The following is a 22,208-nucleotide window of genomic DNA, read 5'->3' as shown; positions in this document are numbered from 1 at the left end:
TAGATTTAAAAAAAATGCATGTTTAATATTATCATAATCATGTGGACCTGAAGACTCATATTGCTATGTTATTTTTACCTTATAATCAACGTTGTAAAAACAAAATCCAAAAAACAAACAATTGCAAAACTGTGGTCTGAAGGGGGATCTCTTTTGTGCTGCACTTGGAATTTTTTCCGACTGTCCAGTACATCACGTAATAAAAGGTTTGATGTCATTCAAAAGTACAACTCATCCCTCAAAAAACAAGTCCTCATCATATCTAGGTCAATGGAGAAATAAAAAAGTTTTGGACAATTGGGTGCAAAAAACAAAAGCGCGAAAAAAAAAAACCAACAGAAAAATATCCTGTCTTGAAGGGGTTAACAGTATGTATACATCTACTGGACTTTGTTAAAAATAATGGGATTCTCTAAAATCCTTACAGCTTACAACTAATATGAAAGTAATTTGTGTCTGACAGAGCCATGATATGCCAGTGATATGCGGAGCTCGACAGGCAGGACGGACAGCTCCGCCATAGAAAGACACAGCAATCTGGAGAGACGACTTGGTTGTCATGGGGACAGGACTCACAACACGAGCTGAAAGGCGAGAACATACTAGGATAATAAGACCAAAGGAAACTTCCACAAGACGAGGAAGGGTGAGGAGGCCAAGCACACTGCGGAGGAGCAACCCAGGTGAAGGAGATTTTACTGTTCTTATTCCCACAGATAAAATCAGACCACCTTTAGGGTAACGGCAGAGTTGCTGGTGTAAATGATCGTTTATATGATGTTATGGAGATTTGCCTTTTATGAAGTTTTCAAACTAGTTTTAAACTAATTTCTGTTTACGAGTTTACAAATCGAGGGAGAGATATTCAACGATTTCACAGGAGCACGTTCTGGACAATATCGTAGGAAAAGATCCTGAAACAAAAAAATATATCTGTAATCTGCAGCATTGTATTAGATGCTGCAAGTTAAAGGGGTTTTTAACTTTTAGTAAAGTAGACCCCAAACAAATGCAGCTATGTAAAATAACAAAACCAGATGATAATCAAACTCGCCCGTCCCTTCTCCGCCTCTCCATGCTCTTTGTTTTGGCTGCAGCGGTGTCATCACGCGTATCACTGCTGCAGGTAATCACTGAGCTCAGCATAACATGTTGTCTACATTGGCAAAGCTGCTGAATTCAGTGATTGGCTGCAACAGTGATGCGAGCTGTCAATGTGACGTCACTGCTGCAGCCAAAATAGAGACCGGAGCAGCAGCAAAGTGCCAGTATGGAATAGGTTTGGTTGAGTACAATACAATTTTGTTATTCTACATGCCAGAAAACTCTTTAAGGGTAAATGTCTTTCCTTATACCTTTTTCCTAATATTCTTTATTTCTTTATCCTTATCCTAATACTGTGGTTTCCAACTTTTATGACCTTGAGAGCCACATTAAGCTCCTAGAAAGGGTTGCGAGCCACATCCTGCTTCCTCCCCCCTCACAGTAGGGACACCCAGAGCCCCCATTACCAGTATAATGACAGCCAAAGCTTCTCTAAAGAAATCAGGCTGCGGTAGTATACTAATATCCAGGGGATCCTAGCCTACTCCCATCCAAATCGGCTCTTCTGTGTGGAGCTACTCACAAAAGCCACCATGTGGAGACCTGCTCTTCATAGCTGTTTGTTACACCCGCTGCTTATACATCAAGCTGGCATACAGCTGTGACCCATACATCACATGCCCGCGAGCCACATGTGGTTCCCGAACTACAGGTTGGGGACCCCTGTCCTAATACAGTGCAATTTGGTAGGTTCGTAACCCATTCCTAACAGGGACAATTTTCATTTTTACACTTTAGTTTTTACCTCCCCTTCTCCTAAGAGCCAAAAGTTTTTTTTTTTAACCATAGCCATAAAAGACTTGTTTTTGCAGGACGAGTTGTGGGTTTGTGTTACACAATACTTTACAATATAATGTACCGAAAAAGAGGAAAAAATTCTAAGTGGTGTCAAACAGTTAAAAAATGCAATTGTGCAATTGTTTTTCGAGTTTCACTTTTATGGTATTGCAGTTCCTGAGCTCACTGCAGTCATGTGTACCTTAGTAGGTGGAGGGGCTTAACAAAGTGGATCCAACTAAGATCAAGAAATTGTCGATCCAACTGTGTCCGTGTACAGCTTTGTGCACTAATCCACAATGGCTATGCCATACATTGACTTACACTGGTGAGTGTGCTATGTATTGGTCGTTATGTATATTAACCGCACACTGTCATAAAATTACATTCATCTGAACAACCCCCAACAGGACAATAAAGGTCAAGTCCAGTGTCCTATCTACTCGCTTTGTATCCAGACAGCATATGGATTTTTAATACTTTCATCTGAATGAGCCCTTATATTCGTGTTTGTAAGCCCAACATCACACTTCTTTGATCAATACTTTCATAGCTTTTGTCCAGTCCGAGACTTTCATCTGAGTCTGAGTGCCCCTGATGGAGCCATTCTGTATCGAAGCGACAAACGGAGACAACATGGATTCCGTTTGTGCTTCTTTGCAATGGTGCTGTCTTCTCTTAAGGCCCCGTCACACACAGAGATAAGTCTTTGTCTGTGGTTGCAGCGAAATCATGGACATATTGTTCTATTTGTACACAGCCACAAACCTGGCACTGATTGTCCACAATTTCACTGCAACCACAGATCTGCCGCAGATTTATCTCTGTGTGTGACAGGGCCTTTAGTCAAATGAAAAGACAGACACATCTGAAAAGGAGCACATAAAGTCCGTTGGTACTCAGTTTGTCTAAGGGGCACTTTGCACACTACGACATCGCAGGTGCGATGTCAGTGGGGTCAAATCGAAAGTGACGCACTTCCGGCGTCGCTCTGTAAAGCATTTTTGATACGATTAACGAGCACAAAAGCGTCTTAATCATATCATTGGTGTAGCCTCGGTCATTTCCATGAATTGGGAAAGACCGATGTTACAATGTTGTTCCTCGTTCCTGCAGCAGCACACATCGCTGTGTGTGAAGCTGCAGGAGCGAGGAACATCGCCAACCTGCGTCCCGGCCGGCTATGCGGAAGGACAGAGGTGGGCGGGAAGTTTACGTCCCGCTCATCTCCGCCCCTCCGCTTCTATTGGCCGCCTGCCGTGTGACGTCGCTATGACGCCGCATGACCCGCCCCCTTAGGAAGGAGGCGGTTCGCCGGCCAGAGCAACGTCACAGGGCAGGTGAGTGCATGTGAAGCTGCCGTAGCGATAATGTTCGCTACGGCAGCTATCACCATGATATTGCAGCTGCGACGGGGGCGGGGACTATCATGCTCGGCATCGCAGCATTGGCTTGCGATGTCGTAGTGTGCAAAGTGCCCCTAAGTGTTCTGATTGTCTCCCATCATGAGCATGTCTGCATTCAGATACAAAGCTGTGGCTCCAAGTGGTGACTCCAAAATACAGAATAGGAGTCAATCTGTAAATTATAGTTTTATTAGACTAAAGGCCGCTTTATACACTGCGATATCGGTCTCGATATCGCTAGTGTGGGTACCCACCCCCATCTGTTGTGCGACACGGGCAAATCGCTGCCCGTGCCGCACAACATCGCCCAGACCCGTCACACATACTTACCTGCCCGGCGACGTCGCTGTGACCGGCAAACCGCCTCCTTTCTAAGGGGGCGGTCCGTGCAGCGTCACAGCGACGTCACTGAGCGGCCGCCCAATAGAAGCAGAGGGGCGAAGATGAGCGGGACGTAACATCCTGCCCACCTCCTTCCTTCCGCATAGCCGCCGGGAGGCAGGTAAGGAGAGGTTCCTCGTTCCTGCGGTGTCACACGGAGCGATGTGTGCTGCCACAGGAACGAGGAACAACCTCGTTACTGCTGCAGTAACGATTTTTGAATGGACCCCCATGTCACCGATGAGCGATTTTGCACGTTTTTGCAACGATGCAAAATCGCTCATAGGTGTCACACGCAACGGTATCGCTAATGCGGCCGGATGTGCGTCACCAATTCCGTGACCCCAACGAGATCGCATTAGCGATGTCGTAGCGTGTAAAGCCCCCTTAAGTTCACACAAGCATATTTTTGGACCACAGGTTCTCCCTGTGTGCAAAGAACAACACATGGAAAATGCACAGACCAAGGTTAGTGCACATGCTAGTGTGAATGGAATATTTTTCAGCCAAACCTCATGTTAGCATGAAAAAAAAATTGCATATGCTATCCCGATTAATGTAATAGATTGGTGCATATGTCGCGGGCGGAGGGTCCGCGCTCGCTACGCTCGGTTCCGGGGCTGCTGCTGCTCGGTGGCTCGAGCGGATGGCCGGACCCGGGGACTCGAGCAGCGCTCCATGCCCACGAGTGAAAAGGGGGTGGTTTGTTTGAGGAGATAGTTCGTGACGCCACCCACGGGTCGTGGTGATAATGGGCACCACCGCTGCTGGTGACGGGGATCCCGGGAGCGATGGCAGGGAGCAGCTAGGATGTTGGTTTCCCCTCCGTGGGTAGGGGTTGGTGATCCCGGGGCCCGGTAGTGGACGGGGAGGCAGGGTAGCTGGAGTTCAGGGTTTCGGAGGCAGCGCAGCGCGGTGCCGGATGGCACTGTTGTACTCACTCAGGCACAGATTCACAGAGTCTCTGGTAAACCAAACGGCTGGATGGACGGGTCCCTCAGCCGGCTGCAGTGTCTTTGCTCTCCCCGGACAGGTTGATGGTGGCTGTCTTTCCCTGCACCGCTGTAAAATTTATTGAATCCGATGGTTTCCCACTGGTAGTCCGCTCCCCGCTGTGTATGTACCGAAGGAGCCCCTTTTGCCTGCAGGCGCTGGCCCTTGGATCTCTAGCCTATGGCGGTGGCTTTTTATCCTCACTGTGTGGACGGTTGCCTTCTGTCGGGTCTTGGGTGTGAGGAAACCCCTGAGGTCCCGGTCACTATCAGATTTGACCGTTGTCGGCGGCTCCTAGCCTGGTCGTGGTCTGATGGCCCTTCCTTTGTGCTTGGTTCAGATCTGCTCCCCAGCTCGGTACCGGCGGGCCACCGCCCGTCCCCGGTCCTACGGTTCCGCTGACTTGCGCCAACTCCTGCAGATGGCCACCACCGTCTGCCAACCTTGCTGACAGTGCCTGGGCTCCGACCCAGACACTAACAGTTTCTCTACTCCACTTCTCCACTCCAAACTGAACTAACTGCTTTTTCCCGCCTCCAGGCCTGTGAACTCCTCGGTGGGTGGGGCCAACCGCCTGGCTCCTCCCCACCTGGTGTGGACATCAGACCCTGGAGGAGGCAACAAGGATTTTGTTTGACTGATGTTGACTATCCAGGGGAGGGGTTGTGTGTGATGTTATGTTTGTGACTACCTGGCTAGTCCAGGGCGTCACACATATAAATAGTATGCACCCCTGGTACTAGTGCACTATGCAGACGAGCACAGAGATGTGCCGGGAGCCAGTCATGTCTGCAATTTAGGAACGTGGCTAGTCCACGAAATTCAATAAGGAAAGCAAATACGGCACTCCTGGTATTGGTATATGCCCAGATAGGGTACAACTCTGTGATCAATGTAGAAAAGAATCCGGCAGCCAAATAATTGTTTCAAAGGTGAAATTTTAATTGTGGTCCAAAAGCAAAGTGTACAGTGTGACGTTTCAGTCTGGATGACCTCTATCAAACGTACACTGCCAGATGCGCTGTAGGAAATGCAGTGCTGGGTGATAATAGCTGTGGTAAAGCTGCACTTGAGAGCGCCACTCTCCACAGTGAAGCAGGTTGCAGTTTCCAGACATCCTCTCAAGCGTAATATCCTGCAGAGGTCCCAACTTATCAGTTATTCACGGTTTTCTGAATACAGCTTTAGCACAGCTTTTATCCCCAGCGCTGCATTTAAATACAGCGCATCTTATGTTTGAAAAAGGTCATCCAGACCGAAACATCACATACTGTACACTTTGATTTTGGACCACAATTAAAAATTCACCTTTGAAACAATTATTTGAGTGCCGGATTCTTTTCTACATATAGTCCAAGAAATTCAACGTCAATGTGAACTTAGACTTTGGATTACAAATACAAGTGCAAAAGTCTGGTGTAGTCTTAAGCCTGCTTTACACGTTGCAATTTCGCATACGATATCGTATGCGATTTGCAACGCCCCCATCGTATATGCGGCACGTTCAATTTGTTGAATGTGCCGCACATACGAGTAACTCCACGTCACACGTACTTACCTTCCATACGACTTCGATGTGGGCGGCGAACGTCCACTTCCTGGAGTGGGAGGGACGTTCGGCGTCACATCGACGTCACGCGGCAGCCGGCCAATAGAAACGGAGGGGCGGAGCTGAGCGGGACGTAAACATCCCGCCCACCTCCTTCCTTCCGCATTGTGGGCCGGGAGCCGCAGGACGTAGGTAAGATCTGTTTATCGTTCCTGGGGTGTCACACACTACGATGTGTGCTACCCCGGGTACGATGAACAATCTGGCGTGCAATTCTAGAAAAAGGTACGATGTGTATGCGATGAACGTTTTACCGTTCAATCGCAATCGCACGTACCTGTCACACACTGCAATGTACCTTACGATGCCGGATGTGCGTCACTTACGACGTGACCCCGCCGACACATTGTAAGATACATTGCAGCATGTAAAACGGGCTTTAAAGGAAATTTGTCAGCAAGTTTTGGCTATGTAATCTGAGGGTAGTATGATGTAGAGGTTAAAACAGCAATTCCAGTGATGTGTCGCTTACTAGGATGTGTGTTGTGTTAAAAATCAGTGTTTTATCAGCAGGACATTTTCAGCAGTATTTTCACCATAGGACTAGCTGCCTCGTGCCTCCTAGTCAACTGCTCTGTGTTAGTGTGGCGCCCCTGACCTGGTCAGGCGCCACTGAGTACTGCACCTACACTGGGTGAGTACAAACAGGTAATCCCAAAGGCTGAGTAGGGTGTGTACGCACAGGCACACTTTAACCAGGTCGCACACACACACATTAGAGGGGACCCCTGGGTAGACCCAGGAGGGGGCGTGGCCTCCACATCTCAGTTAGTGTGGTGCTGTAGTGAAGCTGGAAGAAGGAATTGTGCAGTGGCAGTCAGAGTAGAAGGAGTGGAGCAGCCGAGTCTGAAGTGTAGGACTGAAAAGCGGAACACTGTCAGACCCTGCACGTGCAGTGGCTGCTGGCGGGGGAGAACATTACCACCCAGTCAGTCTGAAAGACGTCCGAAGAAAGAGAGCAGTAAGGAGTTGAGTACGAGGACTCCTGGTAATGAATGCACACACGGGGTACAGGTCCCTAGAGCCAGACATCCATTTAGTGGTCTGCTAAATCCTGTAGGTGGTGGGACTAGAGGTTCCACACCAACCATCACAGAACCCGAGCATCAACAGCAACGAGGGGACCCATAAGGAGGATCAAGCCTGGAGCCATCTTTTCCTTGGTCCACGCTGTCAGCAAACGGGTCAGAAAGAGGAGAAAATAGGAATTACTACTTACCGGTAATGATGTTTCCAGGAGCCAACATGACAGCACGGTAGGAGGAGTTGCTCCTTTGACCTTTACAGGGACAGGAAACGCAAGAGTTTAAAAGCCCCTCCCCATCCCCCTTTCCTCAGTGATTTTTCAAGTACCACCCCAGGATGGGAGATAACACCATTTTAGTAATGCAGAACGTACAACACACGGTACATAATCAGACGGGAGGGAAATAAGCGTGCTGTCATGTTGGCTCCTGGAAACATCATTACCGGTAAGTAGTAATTCCTATTTTCCAGGACGCCACATGACAGCACGGTAGGAGAATGCCAAAGTAATCCCTATGAGGGGGGGACCACAGCCTGTAAAGCCCTTCTACTGAACAACATGTGCTGATCGTTGAGAAGGCCCAGTGTATAATGCGCACAAAACGTGTGGGGACCCAACCACGCTGTCGTATGACAAATCAGTTCCAAGGAACCCCCCGCCCTCTCCGCCCAAGAAGTGGACAGAGCCCTGGCGGAGTGGGCCCTAATGCGAGTTGAGAGGTCCCGACCCGCGGACTGGCCAATAGCTGAAATAGCGGACTTAACCCACCGAGACAGAGGTGTCTTAGACTCAGGCTTCCCTCGGTTCTTGCCCGCAAATTGCACCAAGAGGGCAGAATCTACGCGCCAGCTCTGGGCAGTCCCCAAAATGCCAGAATCGCACGTCCGATGACCAAAGAGGGAAGGTGCTTTTCATGTTGGGAAAGAGAATAAATGAGGGAGACCGCTTATACTACAGAGACCAGATATAGTGAGACATACCCGAATGGGTTAAATGAACATTCTGAACACCGCAACTATAGAATAGATGTTAAAGTCCTTAACAGCCTATCAAGGAATGAATAACCACAGCCCGATAGAATGACCACCGGCTAGATCAAGAATAACTTGTCGGAGCTTAATAAACCAGGTCAGCACTGTCATCAGCTCTCCTCGGTTCAAACGACTACCCCTGGTCACAGACCAGCCCACAGTACCACCAGAGTTTACATTCTGGCTCCAGAAGCCCAAGATGTCAAAGCAGAACTACTGGACCTCGAGGAATGAGAAGGACCATCAGAAACCCAAGACATGAAGGGTTGGAGCCCGGAAGGCACGGCTACCGATATGAGCAAGCCAAGTACATCATCCGACCTCGTGAAGAAAGCATTGTCCCCAAGATGCAGATGCCAAGGACAGCGGGGTATGGAATCCGGATGTGATGAAAGCGTCCCAGAATGTAGGTGGCCAACCTCATAGATACACTGTATACAGGATATAGATTGGAATTTAAAGAATTGGGTGTCATACCCGTGGCTGCAAATACAGGAGCCCAGTGTCGCCCTAAGCTGGTGAAAAGAACCATTACCACCTGGGCAGACTACCCAACTAGAAATGCTACTGCTATCCTCCATTAGCATGCAATCACCACTATATCGGACACGAGCGTAAACATACCACATAGTCTTCCATAGTGACCAGGGAACATCTTCCAGAGGAGTGATAGGTCATTTGACAGTGGTGAGACCCTGGATTTTATCTTCGTGAGAGCAGTGAGCCTCTGAGGGAGACTATGGAGCTCCCTGCCACAAGATGTTGGAAAACCTCACAGGGTACGTACGAGATTCTGTATGTTGAACAATGGTCCAGAAAACCCAGTCCAAAAGCCATTAAAGGACCCGTCACAGTAAACGGGGATATTACCATGAGCGGCTGCATTCAGTTCTTTCCACCGTAGGACGAACTCGATAAACATTTCTCTTTAGCCATAATTTATAAATGAAAGACCAGAGCTTAGCAACCAAGCACCGCTGAATACTACGGATTAAAAGGGACCGTAGCTGAACTCAGATTCCAGTTCTGAAGCCATAATAAGGAGAAATACTAGGCCAACTCAAACATGGATGCCGATCATACTAAGCCAAGTGCAGTTCCAGAAGCGTGAGGCCCCCCTAACCAAAGCCGATGCTAGAGACCCAAGATGCGAAGTATGCAGCCCGAGGCGCAAGGGACGAGGCCACTGCAAGGCCCAAAGGCGCAGAGTCGCAAGGCCAAAGGCGCAGAGGCATAAGGCCCAAGGCGCAGAAGCGCAAGGCCCAAGGCGAAGAGGCGCAAGGCCCAAGGCGCAGAACTGCAAGGCCCAAGGCGCAGAGGCGCAAGGCCCAAGGTGCAGAGGCGCAAGGCCCAAGGTGCAGAAGCGCAAGGCCAGACAAGGCACAATGCCAGAGGCACAATGTCAGAGGTACAAGGCATAATGCCAGAGGCACAAGGCGCAATGCCAGACACGCAAGGCCGGAAACATGAAGTGCAAGGCGCAAGCCCCGAGGCGCAAGGTACAATGCCAGAGGTGCAAGACACAATGCCAGAGGCGCAAGGCCAGTGGCGCAATGCCAGAGGCGCAAGGCTAGAGGCGCAAGGCTAGAGGCGCAATGCCAGAGACACAAGACCAGAGGCACAAGGCGCAATGCCAGAGGTGCAAGGCCAGAGGCCCAAGGCGCAATGCCAGAGGCGCAAGGCCAGAGGCACAAGGCGCAATGCCAGAGGTGCAAGGCCAGAGGCACAAGGTGCCATGCCATAGGCGCAAGGCCAGAGGCACAAGGCGCAATGCCAGATGCACAAGGCCAGAAGCATGAGGCGTAATGCGCAAGCCTGGAGGCACAAGCCCGGAGGCACAAGGCACAATCCCAGAGGCACAAGGCGCAAGCCCAGAGGCACAAGGCACGAGCCCAGAGGCACAAGGCACGAGCCCAGAGGCACAAGGCACAAGCCCAGAGGCACAAGGCACAAGCCCAGAGGCACAAGCCTAGAGGCACAAGGCACAAGCCCCGAGGCACAAGGCACAAGCCCAGAGGCACAAGCCTGGAGGCACAAGGCACAAGCCCAGAGGCACAAGGCATAAGCCCGGATGCACAAGCTTAGAGACACAAGGCACAAGCCCAGAGGCACAAGGCATAACCCAGATGCCCAAGCTTAGAGACACAAGGTACAAGCCCAGAGGCACAAGCCCAGAGACACAAGGCACAAGCCCAGAGACACAAGGCACAAGCCCAGAGACACAAGGCACAAGCCCAGAGACACAAGGCACAAGCCCAGAGACACAAGGCACAAGCCCAGAGACACAAGGTACAAGCCCAGAGGCACAGGCCTAGAGACACAAGGCAGAAGCCCAGAGGCACAAGTCTAGAGACACAAGACACAAGCCCAGAGGCACAAGCCTAGAGACACAAGGCACAAGCCCAGAGGCACAAGCCTAGAGACACAGGCACAAGCCTAGAGACACAAGGCACAAGCCCAGAAGCTCAAGCCTAGAGGCACAAGGCACAAGGCCAGAGGCACAAGCCTAGAGGCCCAAGCCACAAGGCCAGAGGCACAAGCCTAGAGGCCCAAGCCACAAGCCCAGAGGCACAAGCACAAGTCCAGAGGCACAAGCCACAAACCCAGAGGCACAGGCCTAGAGGCCCAAGGCCCAAGCCCGGAGGCCCAAGGCACAAGCCCAGAGGCCCAAGGCACAAGCCCAGAGGCCCAAGGCACAAGCCCAGAGGCCAAGAGCCAGTGAAGCCAAGCCATGAAGGGCAAGGCGGAGAAACAGTAAGACCAGAGACGTCAAGCAGTTAGGCCTTGACAGACCCAAGGTGCCAAGCCAACGTGTGGTCAGAGCTGTGTGGCGTGTGGGCCGAGGCCAAAGCCGTGAGGCGCGACGCCGGAGCCCCAAGTTGTGAGGTACGAGCCAGGAGGCGCGAGGCCGGAGCCTGGAGTCATGAGGCGCGAGGCTGGAGCCAGGAGGCCGGAGCAGTGCGTGAGCCAGAGTCATCACGAGGCCATAACCCCGATGCGCGAGGTCAGAGTTGTGAGGCCCCATCAGAGTTACCCCTAAGAGTGTAATTCCCCTGTGAACTTCAGGATACACCTACTGCATGAGTGGTATCCTAAATGCCAATTAGTCACACCTGAACCAATTAACTCATCTGGAGGTTCAGCTGGAGGGCAAGTTCCAAATGCAAGATAATGTGTTAAAATCCACCATTTTCCCTCCTATAGAAGGAGTAAATCAGGCAGAATCCGGTCTGGTGATATAATAGTGGAATCAATGTGTTATTAAACCACAACAGGAGGATCCACACAAGGGTCTATCAACAGGTAATTCTGAACTTAAACATGAGGGCTGCTGATTCCAGCAAAACATGAGGCAGCACCTCACCATGCAGCATTCCAAGGCCAAATTTCTAATTTTAGTGCAGGACTCTGACAGAGGTGAATGACAGACTGCACCCTTTTTTATTCTGGCCGACTTCCTTCGAACTTTTTTAGGGATAGTGTGTGGAAGAATCCTAAAAGGAAGGGGAGACCTTCGTATCATAGCCCTCATGTCTGTCAGCAGGGAAGTTTGTTCACTGGAGACCAAGTCTGCTATGCAAGGATCACATAGCTGTTTCGTGCAGGACTCTGACAGTTGTAAATGGCAGACTGCACATTTTTTTGTCCAGACAACTTTCCTCTGGGCTTTCCTAGGAATAGTGCTGGTGCGCGTGGCAGACTCCTAAAAATGAAGGGGGAGACTGAATCAGTGACCACCCCTAGCATCCCTGGTCCTGACCCAGGTACGCCTGCACACACATGACCCTGGGATTCTGCCGGGGCTCCAGCATCTGACCGATCATCCTCCATGACAGGTGGAATACAGAGAATACAGAGCCGTCCCCCGGTACCCCGGATTTATTACCTGGTTCTGCGACGTCAGGGTCCATTCCCGCCTTCAGTGCTCTGTTCCGGAACACCTGCTGCCTCCCAGGTTACCGCCAAGTTCCGAACCCGGAAATGCGGTGATCTCCGCACGGCGCATGCGTCAGCGTGCGAGTCATGCTGGAACGCAAGGCCTGCGCAGACCCGGAAGTGCCCCATGGCCGGCAGCAACAGCGGTCTGCCGAGAGCCCTCACCTGAGGGAAGCGGCATGGATACCGGGAGATCTCGCTCCACCGGTCGGCTGAGGGACCTCTGCAACAGAAGCGTCGGCCAGGGGCTGCTTGACCGGCAGGAAGGAGAGAGCAAGCCCCCCCGATCCGCCTGGACCCCATACCTCCGCCGGTAAGACTTGCGTCCGTCCTGTACAGGGACAGGAAAAACACTGAGGAAAGGGGGATGGGGAGGGGCTTTTAAACTCTTGCGTTTCCTGTCCCTGTAAAGGTCAAAGGAGCAACTCCTCCTACCGTGCTGTCATGTGGCGTCCTGGAAAAGGCAGCTGCGACTTCCCTGGATGAATCCCACGGTACTTTATGTCAGGGGTTGTCTGAAACAAAAGTGCTAGGAAGGCGAGTCAGCAGTCACACCTATATCAGCCTGAAGGATACCTGGTTCTCTCTGGTTCATCCCAGCATCGCCCTGGTTGCCTCACTCTACCAGCAAAAAGTGAGTAAACAGCTTGAAAGACACTTTGGACTGAGACTACTTATTCCTGCGACCTGTGGTACTACACACATACACCCGAGCCCCTGGGGCCTGCCTCACTCTCGGGAGGCCATACCACCAGACTGCAAGTACCATCAGCCCCAGACGCTCGTTAAACTGCAGTGGCGGTCACCCCTCGCCCTGACCGCAAAACCGAGAGTGGCGTCTTGACTCCTATGAAGGTGAACCTGACATACCTGTGGCCAGAAGGGTCCCTACAGAGAAGCCCACGCAGTGTCCCGCAGGCGACCGCTGCAGAGGTGTGGTGGGCGACTCATTAGCATACCCACACCACTGATCAGCAGTTTTGTGTCATAGAGAATACACAGAAAGGTGTCAATGGTATGGGTGGGGTTATACAGGGCTCAGCATGCTTAGCACTACTACATCTGCAGTAGAGAAACCAGTATCAAAATGACAGAATGCAGATCAGCAAGTGACACATTGCTGCAATTAGGGTCTCAGCCCCTACATAATGAAACTCTTAGATTATATTGCATAAACCTGGTGGCAGATTCCATTAAAGGCCTTGAACATTTGAGTGACAGCTGCAGTTTTGAAGTTTGGAACAACTCAATCCACAGTACTATTGCTTGGTAATGATGACGTTGCAAAAAGTCTCAGTGTAGCCATAATTTAAAGGACCTGCTACATTAGGTGATCACCCAATCAGTTCTGATCTTAGCCCAGTAAATGTCAGGTCTTTCGATAATAGCTGATACTTTACTCAATGTAAATTGTATTAGGGTACATGCCCATGATCAGTGTTTGTAGCGTTTTATACGCAACATACTTCAGCTGCATTCAAAACGCTGCGTTGTACAGTACAAGCATAGTGAATGGATTTCTAGAAATCCCGTGCCCACTGTGCTTGTTTTTCCCAAAGCAAACATTGACCTGTGGTGTGTCTATCCAGACCGCAGCATGTCAATTGTTTGCTGCGGATTTGCATGCGTCCTCCTGTGACGGGGGCAGGGGGTGCCTCAGGGGGTGTAGTCGTGGCCCCTTTGGGCGACAGGCTGACCCCCGGCCCGGCCGTCACTATTAAGACAGGGGTGTTGTTTGTGGGGCAGAGTGTGGGTGGCAGGGACACATGCATGTCGGTACCTTGCTTCTCAGTGACACCTTTTCCTCTCGGCTCACAGGCCTCTTCACCACTTTCAGTAAAGAGCCCCAGACAGGCAGCTGGTAAACTAAGAGACATTTTATTGAATGTAGATTCTTCTTTGCACTTTCCAGCAGACAGATACTTCAGTTACAGATTACACTTCTTGCTGACAGTTTCCTCTTTCCCCGGTAACTTTCCCTCGCCTACAGGGGACATACGTTAACCCCCTAGTAGCTGAACTCTGAACCCGGATTTACTCTGAGGCAGATTTAGCGCAGACTACCGGCTCCGGATAAGTTCTCCTCTCTCCACTTCTTGCCGGGGGACTACTTCTCTTCCTTTCTGCGGGCATTACCCGTGTACTTTCACTTCTTTGTCCAAGCACTCACTCTGGCTGCTACGGGCACTACCCGTGTACTTTCACCTCTTTGTCCAAGCACTTACTCTGGCTGTCTGCCACGTTTCACTCCCACACTCTGCCCCGTCGCCTCGGACTTCTCTCTTCAGTCACATCAGACTACACACTGCTCTGCTTCAGAGCCCTCCCTTCCCCACCTAGGCTGCTCCTCCTTCCTTCCCTGCCCCAGTTACCAGGGGAACCACTCCTCTATACTGGCACCTAGTGGGGAAACCGTTCACTAGCTACAACAACAGGTAACATTTCTACCATTAACACTTGCCACCACACCATGTGGCGTCTTCAGGGGGGGAAAACGTTTCTCCACTACTCGGGGGTCCGACTACCCCTTACACTCCGTAGGGAGAACAGAAGCGAGAGACCGCAGCGCACTGATCCCTGATCGTGGGTACGAGCAGCTGCGATCTCCTGCGGAGGATACTCGCGACCCTGCAGGTCAGGACCTGCTGAGCCCAGGACGCAGTGAGTCCTGATCATGGGCACATACCCTAAGAGGAAAGAAAAACAATTATTCAGCACTCATCTAAATGAATTTACCATACCTTTTAATACACCATCACACACCAGAATTTGATTAGTACTTTGCATCAGTATTTGTAGTCTAAAACCATTGTTTACAAATTCTGACAAAAATATTGACTTGCGAAAATATCCCCCTGCTGCCTCCACATATGTATTTTATTGTACTGTATGAACTCCAGTTTGTAGGGAGCCATAATACAGCAGCTATGGACGTCTATGGAGCCCTAATTTATGTTTCTATGTCATAGAAGGTTTTTTATGCTTGATTTACTAGTTAAAAATATTATTAAAAAACAAACAAAATGACAGCATGCTACATTGTTGGCTGTATAAGCCTAGAGCCACTGTGAAAATTATTGGAGTACTGAATTCAGCTGGATCCCCTAAAAATGTATTATTTATTTGACTGTCTTCTGTTGGCAGATGTCTGTAAATATAAGACTTGACCTGTTGGAAGGCACAAACTTTATTCTCAGAGAAGACCAACTGTGGCCCATAGTGTCTGACATTCTCTAAAGGCCCTGTCACACGCAGCGATATCGCTAGTGATATCATTAGCGAGCGTACCCGCCCCCGTCGTTTGTGCGTCACTGGCAAATCGTTGCCCGTGGCGCACAATGTCGTTCAGAGCCATCACACGGACTTACCTGCCTAGCAACATTGCTGTGGCTGGCGAACTGCCTCTTTTCTAAGGGGGCGGTTCGTGCGGCGTCACTAAGTGGCCGCCCAATAGAAGCGGAGGGGCGGAGATGAGCGGGATGTAACATCCCACCCACCTCCTTCCTTCCACATTGCCGGCGACCGCAGGTAAGCTGCAGTTCGTCGTTCCTGAGGTGTCACACATAGCGATGTGTGCTGCCTCAGGAACGACAAACAACCTGCGTGCTCAACAATCAACGATTTTTTGAAAAGGAACGACGTGTCAACGACGGACGATTTGGTGAGTATTTGCCATCGTTAACGGTCGCTCCTTGCTGTCACACGCAACGACGACGCTAACGATGGCGGATGTGCGCCACGAAATCCGTGACCTAGGCGATATATTGTTAGATACGTCGTTGTGTGTAACGGGGCCTTCACCCCCCTCCCCCTATTCAGAACTCTTGTATGTTTGGTCGAGTATATGGAGGGTCCATACCAATAGAGGTTACCCAAACAAGTATCCAGCCAACAGCTCCCTGAAGGGCACGGCCATCTTAAAGTGGTTTCATAAATGTATTCACAACACAATTATGTGCCACTTACCAATATTTAGCAATTAGGAGAACAATATCAATTTCTTCATCCATAAACATTCTCCAATTAAAAATACTGTAAAAGCTTAATTTACCCATACAGGGTGTTGTTAAATAGAGGCTACTGATCGAGCTGTCTGGTCACTTGTACCTCCATCAGAAGCCATTTTCATGACAAGTGTCCTGCACAGTTCATTTGTTCACACAGCTAGAAACTGGAGCTGCTCTTCTAATGATTACGGTATTATTATCACTAAATAGCATTTAATTGTGTTTTCAAAACATATGTGAAAGTACATAAAAACTGAACAATCCCTTTAAGCCTATAGTATCGAGATATCTGAGAATATTCTCCTCATTATATTCCATACAAAGCATGATACAGGAGAATACCTGAAATACAGTATTCATTCATTCCCTGGACAGAGCCACTGACTTCAATGATCCAAATGAAGTCCAAAATATGAAACTATGGACTCAATGTGACCCTGAGACATGGTGTGAACTCAGCCTAAGGGTATGCTCACACAAGTGTGTGATGCCCTGGACTAGCCAGGTAGTCACAGGTAGACCCCCTGCACAAACACCAGCCCCTAATAAGGTGACAGCAGCCAACCTACAAAACCCTTGTCACCGCACCTCCGGGTTTGATGTTCACACCAGGGGGCGGAGCCAGGTGGTTGGCCACGCCCACCAAGGAGAACACAGGCCCTGAGGCAGGAAAAACAGTGGTAGATGAGTTGTGACAGTGAAGTGGAGTGGAGTTCAAGTGCAGACCTGTGTCAAGGTCTAACACCAGGTGTCTGGGTTGGAGCCCAGGCACCTCTGGCAAGGAGGCAGACGGTGGTTGCCGCCTGCAGGAGCCGGGAAGATGGCTGGTGGAACCGTAAGGGACCGGGACAGGGTAGTGGCCCACTGGAACCGAACCGGGGAGCCAACTGGAAACCGGAGCACCAGGAGCGGTACTCAGACCCAGAACGAGGTCCAGAAGCCACTGGATGACGTCGAATTCACTGATTGAGGTCTGGACCTTAGGTCCTTTCCCGTCCCAAGACCCGAAAGACGGCAACAGCCCACCGAGGGGGATAGAAAGCCACCGCCCAGGCAGAGAGATCCCACGGGCCAGCAACTGCGGGCAAACGGGTTCCCCGACACACATCAAGCCGGGGAGCGGACTACCGTTGCTGAAGCATAGGCAGTCAAATTCTACTAAAGAGGTACAGGAGAACCACCAACCTGAGAAAGGGGCACAGCGCAGCCGGCTGTGGGCACCGACCACCATCCTTTTTGGTTTTCCAGAGACTCCGGTGTATCTGTCAGAGTCAGTACAACAGTGCCCTCGGGCCGCGCACCGCACCACACCATCGTGCCCGCACCTCACAAACCATCGGGCCCCGGGACCATCACCCCCTGCCCACGGAGGGGTCAACACCAGACTGCATAACACCGTACCCGGGAGCCTAGTTAACGGCAGCGGTGGTGCCCATATTCACCACAACCCGTGGGTGGCGTCACGAACTTTAATCCCTAAAAACACCACAGCTCCGGCCGTGAACCTCCCCACCGAAGTCCCTACACGTAGCGCCAAACCCCTTTCAGAGCAACGTGACCCCCGGGTCCGGAGGTGCTCGAGCCACCCACCAAACGAGCCCGGATCTGAGCGGCTCGGGTGTGACCGAGCGTGGGGCGGTACAAGTGTATGAAGCGGACAAGTGCAATGTCTCGCATTGCACTCGTATCAATGTTACTCAATGAGGGAGAGCAGATGGTCAGCTTTTTTCTCATACAGATTCTGGATGAGAGAAAAGTCCCAGCATGCTGCAATTGTCAGCAAGAGCCGTGTCACTCGTACCCATACAAGTCTATGGGTGCGAGTGAAACATCGGACTGCACTTAGATGATATCCAAGTGCAATGCAATAATCGCATCAGCTGGCAATGGAGGAGATAGGGAGATTAACCCCTCCCCCTCCGCCGCAGCTGTGATCCTATCACAGGATCAGATCTCAGTTGCATGAGACTTGGCTCACGCTGGCAGCACAGCAGGGAGCTGAGAGTCATTAGCATATCACATCCAATACCATACCATCCTGTGAACCAAGCCTAAGGCTGGGTTCACACATAGCGACAACGACGTCGCTGTTACGTCACCATTTTCTGTGACGTAACAGCGACCTTGTATGTCGCTGTTATGATCGCTGCTTAGCTGTCAAACACAGCGACGCAGCAGCGATCATAACGTCGCTACATGTGAAGAGAGCAGGGAGCCGCGCACACTGCTTAGCGCTGGCTTCCTGCTCTCCTAGCTACAGTACACATCGGGTTAATTAACCCGATGTGTACTGCAGCTACATGTGCAGAGAGCAGGGAGCCGCGCACACTGCTTAGCGCTGACTGCTTAGCGCTGGCTCCTTGCTCTCCTAGCTACAGTACACATCGGGTTAATTACCCGATGTGTACTGCAGCTACATGTGCAGAGAGCAGGAGCCGGCACTGACAGCGAGAACGGCGGAGGCTGGTAACGAAGGTAAATATCGGGTAACCAGGGAAAGGGCTTCCCTTGGTTACCCGATGTTTATCTTGGTTACAGCTTACCGCAGCTGCCAGATGCCGGCTCCTGCTCTCTGCTCGCTTCATTTCGTCGCTCTCTCGCTGTCACACACAGCGATGTGTGCGTCACAGCGGGAGAGCGCCTTTGAAGAAAACGAACCAGGGCTGTGTGTAACGAGCAGCGATCTCACAGCAGGGGCCAGATCGCTGCTCAGTGTCACACACAGCGAGATCGCTAAGGAGGTCACTGTTGCGTCACCAAAACCGTGACGTAGCAGCAATTTCGGTAGCGATCTCGCTATGTGTGAAGCACCCCTAAGGGTCAGGCCAGATGTATTGTAATGATGACTGTAATGGCCACATGGTTGAATTGTATACTAGTTTTATAATCTTCACATGATAGCTTAGCATTACATTATGACAATTATTGACTACAGTAATGGGTTAAAATATAAATACAGAATTGCTTAAATATAATAATGATTACAAATATTCTTTTTTACTATTGTTACATTAGGAACATGTCTATATACAGCAATATTTGTTCAGTCTGGCGTTTTCAGCTTGTGTTTTCCCTACTATCCTAAAAGCCTGTACATAACACATAATGCAGAAAATCCTCTCCTCCATTATGTAAAGCTTGTCCTATTGAGCAATATAATCTACCATAAGCATAAGTAAGGGTTAATCACAGCAAATAACGCTTCCGACAAATCCTCCAGGATTAAAACAAACAAAGAAACAAATACTCAATGAATGGGAACATAGACAAATAGGACTAAGGAGTGAAACAACATGCCAAGTCTTTCTAAATAGTCCTCTGCAGCAGTTCTAATGGTGTTCCCAATGTATAGCATGTTACATTGCCTAATAATACCCTACATTCTGCTCAACCATGTCTAGGTGTCATTTATTAACTGAGGAGTATTATATTCACACTTCACAATAAAGCCATAGTAACGCCTATTGACTTTCCGTGTTAAGGTTTGACATATTCAAGCATAACATAACGTAGAGATAGCCATAGCTGCTTCTTCTGAGACCTATAGTAGGAGGAAGCCTAAAGTGGGCTTTACACGCTACGATATTTCTAGCAATTGCTAGTGATATCGTACGCAAAAGCACCCGCCCCCGTCGTGCATGCGATATCGTGTGATCGCTGCCGCAGCGAACATTATTGCTACGGCAACCTCACACGCACTTACCTGGTCGGCGGCGGCGCTGTGACTGCCGAACAATCCCTCCCTCAAGGGGGAGGTGAGTTCGGCGTCACGGCGACGCCACTAAGCGGCTGGCCAATCAAAGCGGAGGGGCGGAGATGAGCGGGACGAACATCCCACCCACCTTCTTCCTTAATCATTGCGGGCGGGACGCAGGTAAGGTGAGGTTCCTTGCTCCTGCGGTGTCACACACAGCGATGTGTGCTGCCGCAGGAACGAGGAACAACATCTATAAACAACCATTAACAATTTTTGGTTTTAAGATGACCTCTCCATGGTGAACGATTTTCACCACTTTGGAGGACGTTTAAGGTCGCTGGTAAATGTTACACGCTGCGATACCGTTAATGACGCCAGATGTGCGTCACTAACGATGTGACCCCGACGATAAAACAATAACGATATCGTAGCGTGTAAAACCCCCTTAACACTCGTCCCCCTTTTCCTCTTGGTTCCATTCTCAACATGAAACAGATTATCTAAGGAAAGTCAGCAGTCAGACATTTACTGCTCCTCTGAATGGAGGAAGGTAAACAAGCATCCCATGGAGTAGTTATAAAGAGGGGGAAATATACCTTTGGTTATATAGTCCCCTATCTTCAATGCATGTGCCTGATTATATGGCAAAAGAATTAATTTGAGTCTAAAGTCCATCATACACATTGGATCAAAGTCACCCAAATCCACCAGTTGGTATTCACCAACCACCTAATGTGTTTGAGTCCTCCCCAATAGAGATGTTGGGAAGGATCAGGATCAGGCAAAGCTGATTTTTCTGTTATCCTGGCACATTAGCAACATAACATAGCTGAGATGAACATTCATGTGTGTGGGAGAGCAAGGATTGCTAGCTTGTTTGACTGAATTATCTAAGGTATATTGCAACCTTAACTTTTTATACACTAGAAAACCTTTGTTCATAAAACTCCATATAGCCGAATGTAACTGAGCTAATACCAAGGTTCAATCATAACCTGTAGTACCCGTATCTTTAGGGCATAATCTCACTGAGTTCATGCTGCACTTGTATTATTTAAACCATTGTAGGCTTATTATAGCATTGGGGATGCAATGTATTTAATTGGAGGTTTTTTGGCTTAACCTGGGCTCACACGGCCATAAATTCTCTAATGCAAGAGAATCGGTCCAATTATGCTAATTACACTTTGCTCAAACTCTGATCAGTGTGTGAGCCAAGTGTTATTTTACTATACTCCGATGTGTGAATTGGAGCACAGGTATGGAGAAGATGGAGAACATAATTTCTTCATCTTCTCCATTGTCTGTGTAAATTGAACGGCACTCGGATGACATCAGAGTGCAGTCCGATGTTTTGCAAGCACCCACAGAAATTAATATGTGTGCCATCCGATATACTCTGCCAATCACAACATGCTGCAATTTTTTTCTCATACCGAATTGACATCAGAAAAAAAGCGCTGGTTGGCACTGCTCCATAGTATAACACTGGAGCGAGTGCTATCCAATAAAATATTAGAAAACTGTGGGAAACACTGTTCTTAAGTAATGGCACTTATCATTTAATTGTACGGTGCAGACCTAAAGGCCGCTTTACACGCTGCGATATCGTCACCGATATCGCTAGCGTGGGTACCCGCCCCCATCGGTTGTGCGACATTGGCAAATCACTGCCCGTGGCGCACAACATCGCCCAGACCCGTCACACTTCTTACCTGTCCTGCGACGTCGCTGTGACCGGCGAACTGCCTCCTTTCTAAGGGGACGGTTCATTCAGCGTCACAGCGACGTCACAGCTGCGTCACTGAACCGCCGCCCAATAGAAGCGGAGGGGCGGAGATGAGCGGGACAAACATCCCGCCCACCTTCTTCCTTCCGCATTGTGGGCAGGAGGCAGGTAAGGAGAGGTTCCTCGTTCCTGCGGTGTCACACATACCGATGTGTGCTGCCGCAGGAACGAGGAACAACATCGTTACTGCTGCAGCAACGATATTCGAGAATGGACCCCCATGTCACTGATGAGCAATTTTGCACGTTTTTGCAACAATGCAAAATCGCTCAAAGGTGTCACACGCAACGGCATCGCTAAAGCGACCGGATGTGCGTCACAAATTCCGTGACCCCAACGAGATCGCTTGAGCGATGTTGCAGCGTGTAAAGCAGCCTTTAGGCTCCTTTTCCATTGATTGTTCATCTAGTTTTGTGTATTTTGCACCTTTTTCTTGTTTGCACCCAATTTA

At 49.8% G+C, this 22,208-nt stretch overlaps 1 protein-coding gene across 1 annotated transcript in view; it reads left to right on the top strand.

Moving 5' to 3' along the window:
• Window positions 1-597: 597 nt before the first annotated feature.
• Window positions 598-22,208, top strand: part of ERICH6B (glutamate rich 6B) — a 441,806-nt gene continuing 420,195 nt past the window's right edge. Inside the window, exon 1 of the mRNA XM_075334387.1 lies at window positions 598-683. The gene's annotated coding sequence lies outside the window, so the exon portion shown is untranslated. The remainder of the gene's footprint in view (window positions 684-22,208) is intronic.

Source organism: Anomaloglossus baeobatrachus, chromosome 2 (genome assembly GCF_048569485.1).
Source record: "Anomaloglossus baeobatrachus isolate aAnoBae1 chromosome 2, aAnoBae1.hap1, whole genome shotgun sequence".
NCBI classification, from domain to species: domain Eukaryota; kingdom Metazoa; phylum Chordata; class Amphibia; order Anura; family Aromobatidae; genus Anomaloglossus; species Anomaloglossus baeobatrachus.
The sequence above is the reverse complement of the archived record's forward strand: the minus strand, read 5'-3'. Positions and strand labels throughout refer to the sequence as shown.